The following is a 10,868-nucleotide window of genomic DNA, read 5'->3' on the forward strand; positions in this document are numbered from 1 at the left end:
CCTTAAATGATAGTATGATCATAAGTATGATTATATGTTGTCATCGTAACATTGGATACTTGAGATTATTGAGCACTATTTGTTGGCTCAAGGGTCAATTTTTTATCTCGAGATTTTGATGATTAAAGCAAAACAAATAAATTTAAATTATTTTATTTATGCTAATATTATTTTATGCAGATTTAAATATCAAAAATAATAAACAAGGTAAATTCCTACAAATCCAAGAATAATCGAAGATCATGAAGACAATTGAAGATTTTAGTGGTTAGCATTTTAGGATTTGTTGTAGGATAGAGAGAATATTCATTTATAAGCACAAAAATATTTCTTCTCTCTTTATAAAAAATATTTTCGAAAAAGTTTCTTGAAAAAGTCAAAGTTTTCATCCTTTAATTCTCTTATCTAAAATGAAAGAGATTTTGTTTCGATCAATTTTGGTAATAGAATAACTCAAAAAAGATTTTTATATTTTTTATTTTTGGAAACTAATCTTTAAGGAAAGTTCAAAATCTTGCTTTTATTTGCTTACCTAAATGAAAGAAATTTTGTCTCAATCATTTTTAGTAATAGAATATTTCGAAAAAGATTTTCATATTCTTATTTTTGAAAATTATTTTTAAAAGGAAAGTCTAAAATCCTATTCCCATTCGCTTACCTTAAAAGAAAAGATTTTGACTCAAAGAATTTTTGGCAACAAGATCTCAGTATCCTCTATATTTGGAAAGTCAATATTCTGATTTGAAAGAAGAGATTTTACTTTCTAAAATAGAATTCTCATCCCTCTATATAAAAGGCATCTTTCCCTTTAAAAGACATAGGGTTTTAGTTTTAAGAGTATAATTCCATTGATCAAATCTTTAATCTCTCAAAACTTACTCTCAACCCCCTTATTTCTTTTCATCTTATTTCTTCACATATTATTTTTAAAAGAGAAAAGAAAATTTTATAACAACTTCTTTGGAAAAACAGTTCTGATCTCTAAAACGATTTTCTAATCTTGATTACTGTTTTTTCTGTACTTATATTTGCATTTCTCACTATCTATATAAATTTTGTAATTTGTTGTAGACAGGTTTTTATTTGAAAAACATTTGTGTAATAGCTTAGGTGAAAAGCTATAGTGTAATAGGTTATCAAGCGACCTTCTCCTTAAGTGAGATTCTAATATCTTGATTTGAGTTTCTGTTCTCTGTCAAAAACAGAAAGGGTTGAGGTTGACTAGAACCTTTAGAAAATCTATTGGGACAAAAGGGTAGATCTAGGTATTGATCTATTGCCTTATACTGTTGGTTCATCTCTTACCCTTGAAAAGAGATAACATAGTGAAGGATCTCAAGATGAGTCTTAGGGAATGGATGTAGGCGAGTTAGTGCGAACCACTATAAATCACTGTGTTATTCTTTTTATTTTCTGAAGTTCTGCTTGATACTATTTTACTTACACTTCTGTTAATCTTTTAGAAATGCTAAGTTGTTAATAGTTTTGTTGTTCTAAACTGGAATAAGCTCTATCTTTATTGAACACTAGAACTCTAGACTTCTGCATAGTGAATATACCAAGTTCTAATATGTTCTTCTATATTCAGTATATCTCACTATTTGGGTTTTAAATCAGTTTTCTAATCTTGCTTAAAGGCTTGTGAAGTAGTTCAGAAATTCTATAACTGTCACTCACATAATCTTTAATATTTATCTAAACTTTATGAGGTAGTTCTAAAAGTAATAACTTTCCTTCATAAAACAGTTTTGAAATTGATTAAGATATTGTGAAGCAGTTCTAATCAATAGCTGTTTTTTATAAAGTCTTTCTACTTTCTGCATAAAGCTTTGTGGGGAAATTCTAATCTTAATAACTTGCTCTCACAAATGCATTCTATTTCCACTGCAACAGAATTCTGATTTTGTTTTTTTAAAAGTTAATTTTTTTTTTTTTTAGAAAATCCAATTGACCCCCATCTTGGGTTGTGCCATTCATATATGGGACCCACACTATTGAGTTTTATACTCAGTGTGTCGATACTTATCGCACGTAGGTTGTAGACTCGGGAGTGTTGTTTGCGTCCAGATCCAGCTTCAAAGCCAAAGACCTTATATTAATGGATATAGTTTATTCTATTTTAGCTATGTATTAGATATGGCATGTAAATTTGATAATATTGGAGATTATATCTTATTAGAGATTTATGTATTAACTTAAGTCTTAAGAAGATTATGTCTTGTTACTTAGAATCTCTTATGATGGATGTATATTATATTATAGATTTTAGTTAAGAAAGCTTTATGGAATAATGTATGGATATTATTTAAGCCTTGTTGTTGATTATGATTTGATATTGAAGTATCTTGAATGAGGTTTGATTATTGGAGTTGGTGAATTGTTGAAATTGGGTTAGAAGTGCTTTCTTGTTTCATGGGTTCTTAGTTAAGTCCAGTTTTCAGCGAAAACTCTTGTAGTTTTTCTACAGGATTTTCCAAATTATTTTCTAAGTAAAACCATGGTCTTGCTAGACTTGTGAAACTTTAAAAAAAAAAAAAATACCCATATCTTTAGCATATAGGATTTAAATCTATAACTTAGAATGGTGCCTCTGGCACTAAATGTGGCATCCATTATCTAACTATTTGGGACCGAGGATGGGTGTTATAAATTCTATATTATACTTGAGAGCTATCCAATTAACCGTTCCATAACACAAATAAAATCACACATGATATATATATATATATATATATATATATATATATATATATATATATATATATATATATATATATATATATATATATATTTATTTATTTATTTATTTACAAACAAAGAATCATACATACATGTGTCTAAGATATGAGCTAAGTAAGCTTGGCAACACTACCTAAACAAAATCTCCATACCTAATACTCTTTTTCAAAATTATACTAATACTTCAGATTATTAAAAGTAACTCCCTTCCAGAACTAATCAACCATCGTTCATTAACCATACTTTATTCATAAAATAAATCAATAGGTTTTTGGTATACTCCCTAAGTTTTAGGCATAACTAAGTACCCAATAATAGAGCTTGAAACCAAAGAGAATTCAAGGACTAAATTTTTGGTAAAAAGTAATAACAAGTGTAGCTAAAGTGTGGGTCCCGTAAATGAATGGCACAACCCAAGAGGGGGGTGAATTTGGTTTTCTAAAAATAAAAAAAAAATTAACTTTTAAAACAAAACTCAGAATTCTATTTGCAGCGGAAAATTAATGAACCTGTGAAAATAAGTCATTGATTAGAACTACCTCAAAATGTTCTATTTAGAGAAAATAGAAAAACTTTACGCAGTGCAACTATCAATTAGAACTGCTTTACAATGTCTTATTTTAATATTAAAATTGCTTTATGACAGAAAGCAATTGTGATTAGAACTTTCTCATAAAATTTAGAAAATCATAAAAGACTGTGTGAGAGACAGTTATCGAAATCTAAACTGCTTCACAAAGTTTTGATCAAGTTTAAAAAACTGATTAGAAACTCAAACGGTGAAATATACTGAAAATAGAAGAACCGTTTAGAACTTGGTATATTCACTGAGCAGAAGTCCAAAGTTCTGATGTTCAGAAAAGATAAAACTTATTTCAGATTAGAACATCAAAACATTAACAACTTTAGCATTTCTAAAATATAAACAGAAATGTGAGTAAAATATTATCAAGCAGAACTTTTGAAAATAAAAAGATCAACACAGTGATTTATAGTGGTTCGGCACCAACTCGCCTACATTCACTCCCCAAGACTCATCTTGAGATACTAAACTATGTTATCTCTTTTAAAGGGTAAGAGACAAACCAACAGTACAAGGCAATTGATCAACACCTAGATCTACCCTTTGTCCCACTAGATTTTCCAAAGGTTCTAGTTAACCTCAACCCTTTTTGTTTTTGGCAGAGTACAGAAACTCAGTTCAAGACATTAGAATCTCTCTCACGGAGAAGGTTGCTTAATAACCTATTTCACAATAGCTTCTCACCTAAGCTATTACACAAATGTTTATCATACAAAAACCTGTCTACTAAAGATTACAGAATCTAAATAGACAGACAGAAATACAAATATAAGCACAGGAAAAACAGTTTTTAAGATTAGAAAAATATTTTAGAAATCATAACTGTTTTTCAAAAGAAGTTGTTATAAAATTTCTTTTCTCTTTTAAAGATAAAACAAAACGTATCAAGATGAAAAGAAATAAGGGGGTAGAGAGTAAGTTTTGAGAGATAAAATATTTGATCAATGGATGAATACTCTTAAAACGAAAACTCTTTTCTCCACGTCTTTCAAAAACAAAATGCCTTTTTATAGAGAGGGCTGTGACTCTCATTTTTAGAAAGTGAATATCTCTTTTTCAAATCAGAATATTGTCTTTCCTTATTTAGAAGATATGGAAATCTATGTTACCAAAAATTTTAAGTCAACATTCTATCTTTTTGTAAGCAAATAAGAGACAATCTTTCTTTCCTTTAAAACAAAGAATTTCGAAAGTAAATATTTTGAAAAAATCTTTTTTGAAAGATTTATTAACCAAAACGAATTAAAATACAATCTTTCTTCGTTTAGGTAAGAAAATAAATCAAGATTTTTGGATCTTAAAAAAAATTTGTTTCCGAAAATGAAGTACATAAGATCTTTATTCGATTTATTCTTATTACCAAAATTGCTAGAGACAAAGTCTCTTTGATTTAGGTAATTTGAATATTTCGAATCTTAAGAGAGTTCGAAAAACAATTTAAAGTAAATTTAAGGAACGAAAAGATTTATTTTTAAAGAGATATTTTCGAAAAATAATTTTGATGAGAGAAAATTGATTTTTGTGCTTATAATTGGATGTTCTCTCTATCCTACAATGAATCCTAAAAGTATAACCACTAGAATCTTCAAATATCTTCAAAATCCTTGAATTTGTAGGATTTGCCTTGTTCATTTATTACTTTCCATATGAAATCTGCATAGAATATTAGCACAAACAATATAATTTAAATTTATTTGTTTTATTTTAATCATCAAAATCTCGAGATTATTATTTGACCCTTGAGCCAACAATCTCCCCCTTTTTTATGATGATAAAACCAATAAATTTAGCAAACATAAAACATATGCTCCCCCTAATTTTTATGCATAGAAAAATATAAGTTCTAAGTATGTCAAATAATCTTACCAAGAAGCAAGTTTAGAGCATGTATTATGCTCCCCCTGAATAGGTGCAGTGATAGTATTTATGGAGTTTAGAACAAGGAAAAATTCTTAGAAACTGATATTAGAACTAGCAAAATATACAAGACATTCTAAGTTCTAATAATCAGAGCATATGATCAGAGCATAAAAATAGAATAAAAACTGACATTAGAAATAGAACAAAAATCTTAAATCTAACCTGCAGAGCATACGTTAGAACAAGAATCTAAGTTCTAAAGACTAAACAATCAGTTCATCATGTAAAACATATAGCTCACAAAATAGAACAGAAATAAAACAGATTAGAAAATAATAAGCAATCAGATATAATAAGCAATATAAGCAATAAGATGTAAGTACTAAGGTTACCACACATTAGCTGAGTACGTACTTAACCATCAAAATATCCTATGTTCTCCCCCTTTTTGTCATCATATAAAAGGGTTAGTAAAGATCAGAGCAAAAAAAAAAAAAAAAAAAAACAAAAAAAAAAAAAAACAGAATTCAAACGATATAACCTACAAAGACATAACAAAGCAAAATATATTGTTCATAAAACATAGACAAAAACTAAGAAATCAGAGGGATTTGGAGTTAGTCTGAGATTCTGAGCAGGAGTCATTTTAGTAGATCTTTCTGGTCGTTTACAAGAAGGGTGCAGTGTAGGCTTTCTTCCATGAACTTTGTGTTTGCCCGTAGTGTGCTTTACTTTCTTTGGCTTTTCTGAGGCAGGAGTGTAGGGTGTTCCTTTAACTTTCAGAGTAGCTAGCTTCCTCTCATTAACATCCTTCATTCGTTCCAAGGATTCGATGAGAGACTGATTATGCTCAATTACAGCCTTACATTGTTTTATTGCCTCATCGAGCTCCTTATTATGTTCCTCTATAAGTTCTTTTTCCATTTTGCCCAACATAGCTTCTCTACTCCTTTGAGCTGATAAAAAGTTAGATTCTTTTTCAGTCTTGACCTCAGTTGACCTGTTTTCTTCACTTAATTCTAGTTTCTCTGTTTCTGCATCACTGGCTTCCTCTACTTTCTTTTCTTTTTCTACCTTTTCAGAATCCTTTTTCTCTTCAGTTTCCTTTTCTTTTTCTTTTTCTGATTCTGCTTAATCCTCAGCCACTGTCTCCTTCTCTTTTTCTATCTCTTCCTTTTCTTCTTCTAATTTCTTTTCTTTCTCTTCTTCTTTTAATTTCTCTTTCTTTTCTTCCTTTTCTACTTCTTCCAACTTAGCTTTTCCTTTCTCTTCTCTTTTCTTCTTTTTCTCAGCTTCTTCTCCTTTTTCTTTCTTCTCTTTCTCTTCTTTTTCCTTTTCTTCATCTCATTCTTCATCTTTCATTTTCAAAGACCCGCTGTCTAGCTTTGAAATATTGTAACCATCACTTTCTTTCAAATTAACTTTCAAGAATTCAAACATAGGTGTAAGCACCATACCATAGGGTAGTTTCTTAGGGTTATTCTGCATTTTGTCAAAGATAGTGTGACAGAGGTTGAAGGGTTTCTCCTCAACTATATGCCACATAATGCACATCTCAACTTGATTCACATATGTAAGTGAAGCACTCTTAGGATAAATATAATGCACAATTAGTTTGTACAGCCACTTCATACTATCTGTCAAGTTTGAGCATTCAATAACACCCTGTTTTTCTACAGAACCGTTCTTAACAATTTTCTTAATAAATTCCTCCTTTTTGTATCCGCTAACCATAGAAATATCTTTGATTTTCGTTACCCTAGATCCAATGTTTGGCAAATTAAAAATTTTGCTCAAGTCAGCGTAAGAGAACGCTTTGATTTCTCCCTCAAGTTTTACAGAAATCGATTCTGGCCCACTAACCTTAAGAGAACCATAGAATTCTTTAACCAAATTCTCAAAACATGGTCTGTTTAGAGACAGAAAATCCATTCATTCTTGGAACTTAAAGAGTTCCTTGAAGTTGAACTCATCATTCCCGAAAAATTTCCAGTCTATAACATAAGAACGCATGAGAGGATATGGGGACAGAACAGATTTACCTTTGTCGCGAGACCCAGCGACTTGTTTCTTTGAAGTTACAGTCTCTGCTTTTCTTCTTTCGATTCCTCAACAGACTTCTTTTGTTTCGACTCCTTCTGTTCATATTTCTTTGATAGCCTTTTGAGGATTTGAAGTTCTTGTTTAGTTAGGGAGTCGGATGAAGAGGTGAAGCTTGATTCAGCCATTGTTGGGGTTTTGACGCAAGGAGCAATTTAGGGTTTCATTACAAGAAGGTAAGAGAGGAGATAAAGCAGTTAATAGAGAGACAGAAATGATTAAGTTAAGAAATAGGTTTTAGGAAAGAAAAATAAAACGAAAATAAAGGACGGTTTTAGGGAAAATTCAAATCAACACAAAAAAAAATAAAACTGCTAAAACTTAAATAAAATAAACACACAAAACATAGTAAAATAAACACACAAAAGAAAACAATTTGACTGTTTTTGAATTTTGTCTAAAGCTAGATTTTGATAATGACATTAGAAAGTCATATTAGAGCAATACACATTTCCTTTTAGACAAAAAAGTTTTTCACAGACACACAGAATAAAATATTAGAACATAGCAAGTCTTTCACTTTCAAATATAGAAAGCAGTTTAGAACATACTTACAGAGTTCTAAAGTTAAGAGTTTAGAACTAACATATCGAGTTCTCATCTAATTAAGCAGAACTGACTTTCATTCAAAGGTTTAGTAAAGATATCTGCTAATTGCTTTTCTATAGGAATGAACTCAATAACTATATCACCTTTTTGTACATGATTACGTATAAAGTGATGCTTGAGTTCTATGTGCTTGGTTCTAGAATGCTGGACTGGGTTTTTAGATAAATTGATAGCGCTTATGTTGTCACACTTTATAGGTACTGTTTCTAATTTCAGACCATAGCTGCCAATTGTTGCTTGATCCATCGAACTTGTGTAACACAGCTTCCAGCAGCAACATATTCTGCTTCTGTAGTAAAAAGAGCAACATATGTCTGTTTCTTGCTAAAACATGATACCAGAGCGATACCTAGAAACTGGCAAGTTCTAGACATGCTTTTTCTATCTATTCTACTTCCTGTAAAATCAGAATCACTATACCCAACAAGATCAAATGTATCACCTTTAGAATACCACAGACCCAGATTAGAAGTTCCACAAAGATATCTTAGAATTCTTTTTATAGCAATTAAATGAGATTCTTTGGGACACGATTGAAATCTAGCTCAAAGACAGACACTAAAGTGTATGTCTAGTCTGCTTGCCGTTAGATGTAGTAAAGAACCAATCATACTTCTAAACAGTTTGATATCCACATCCTTATCTTTTTCATCTTTTTCTAATTTTGAGGATGGACTCATTGGTGTACTACATACCTTGGCATTTTCCATTTTGAACCTTTTCAACAATTCTCTAGTATACTTTTCTTGATTTATGAAAATTCCATTTTCACATTGTTTGATTTGAAGTCCAAGGAAGAAGTTTAATTCTCCCATCATACTCATTTCGTACTCACCCTGCATAATCTTAGAAAATTCCTTACAAAGAAGATTATTAGTAGAGCCAAAGATTATGTCATCAACATAAATTTGTACAGCTAGAATGTCATGTGCTTTTTTTTATGAATAATGTTGTATCAACCTTCCCTCTTGAAAAACCATTTTCTAATAAAAACTTACTTAATCTTTCATACCAAGCTCTAGGAGCTTGCTTCAGACCATAAAGAGCTTTAGTAAGTTTGTAAACATGATTAGGTTTATCAAAAATTTCAAAACTAGGAGGTTGTTCTACATACACTTCTTCATTTACAAACCCATTTAGAAAAACACTTTTTACATCCATTTGATACAACACGAAGTTTTTAAAGCATGCAAATGCACAAAGCATTCTAATGGCCTCAAGTCTAGCAACCGGGGCAAATTGATTTAGCTCTTCTTGCATAGCAAGGATCCAACTTTCATCATTTTGAGCATCTTCTAAATTTTTAGGTTCTAATTGAGAAACAAAAGCAACATTACCAAAATATCTCTTATATTGAGCTCTAGTCATCATCCTTTCTGAAGGATTATCCATAATGTTTTCTTGGGGATGATACTTATGGAATCGCCATTCTTTTGGTAATTGAGAATCTTCATTTTCTGTTTCTGGCATTTGACATTCAGCTGTGTTTTGATCTTCATGTTCAACTTCTAGTTCAGCCTGATTATCAATATTCTGCTCACTTTCTGGCTGTTCTAGTTGTTCTGATTGTTCATTCTGCTTTTCTTGATTAGAATCTACAACATCATCATTTTCTAAAATTCTAGAGGTAGAGTCAGATTCATCAAACACAACATGAATAGATTCTTCTACAACTAGAGTCTTTTTATTAAACATCCTATATGCTTTACTATTACTAGAATATCCCAGAAAAATTCCTTTATAAGATTTAGCATCAAATTTAGCAAGATGATTTTTCTTGTTATCTAGAATAAAGCATTTACACCCAAAAATATGAAAATAACCAACATTTGGTTTTCTACCTTTGTATAGCTCATATGGAGTCCTTTTAAGTTTAGATCTTACCAAAGCCCTGTTTAGAATATAACAGGCAGTGTTTACGGCTTCTGCCCAGAAATATTTTGGTAGTTTAGAATCACTCAGCATGGTTCTGGCCATTTCTTGAAGTGTTTTATTCTTGCGCTTCACAACTCCATTTTGTTGAGGTGTTCTAGGTGCTGAGAAGTTATGGAAGATTCCTAACTCGTTGCAAAAAGCATCGAATTTCTAATTTTCAAATTCTCCTCCATGATCACTTCTAATTGCAAAGATGTTGTATCCTTTCTCATTTTGTATTCTCTTGCAAAGATGAACAAACATGTCATATGACTCATCCTTATTTCTAAGGCAGAGTGTCTAGGTGAATCTAGAGTAATCATCTACAATAACAAATGCTTAGAATTTTCCTCCAAGACTAGAAGGAGTAATAGGTCCGAATAAATCAAAGTGTAGCAATTCTAAAGGTCTAGAAGTAGAAACCATGCCCTTGGATTAGAAAGATGTTCTGGTTTGTTTGCCCATTTGACATGCATCACAAATGTGATCTTTTTCAAATTTCAATTTTGCCAATCCTCAAACCAGATCTTTCTTAGACAGTTTAGAAATAAGGTGCATGCTTGCATGTCCAAGTCTTCTATGCCATAACCAATTAGAATTATCAATAGAAACTAAACATATATCCTAGTTATGCATATCAGAGAGATCTACTAGGTATATATTCCCAAACCTTTTTCCAACAAATAAAGTTTTATTATCATGCATGTTCTGAACTTCACAATGAGAAGGTTCAAAGATCACTCTTCTTATTTTGTCACAGATCTGACTAACACTTAACAAGTTATAATGTAATCTTTTTACTAAGCATACATCTTCTATTGAAGGATTAGAACCTACCATACCAACAATTTTACCTTTTGCTTTGTCTCCAAAGCTTACTGTACCTCCCTTTTTCTTTTCTAATCTGGTGAACTTCTTTCTATCACCAGTCATATGCCTAGAGCAAGCGCTATCCATGTACCACATTTATATTTTCAGCTCACTCCTTAGGCACACCTAAAAAGATCAAGCAGATTTAGGTACCCAACTCATATTGGGTCCTGGAGGGTTAGTGGTAACATGT

The sequence above is a fragment of the Jatropha curcas genome, chromosome 10, assembly GCF_041381405.1.
Source record: "Jatropha curcas cultivar XTBG-Jc1 chromosome 10, XTBG_Jcur_1.0, whole genome shotgun sequence".
NCBI classification, from domain to species: domain Eukaryota; kingdom Viridiplantae; phylum Streptophyta; class Magnoliopsida; order Malpighiales; family Euphorbiaceae; genus Jatropha; species Jatropha curcas.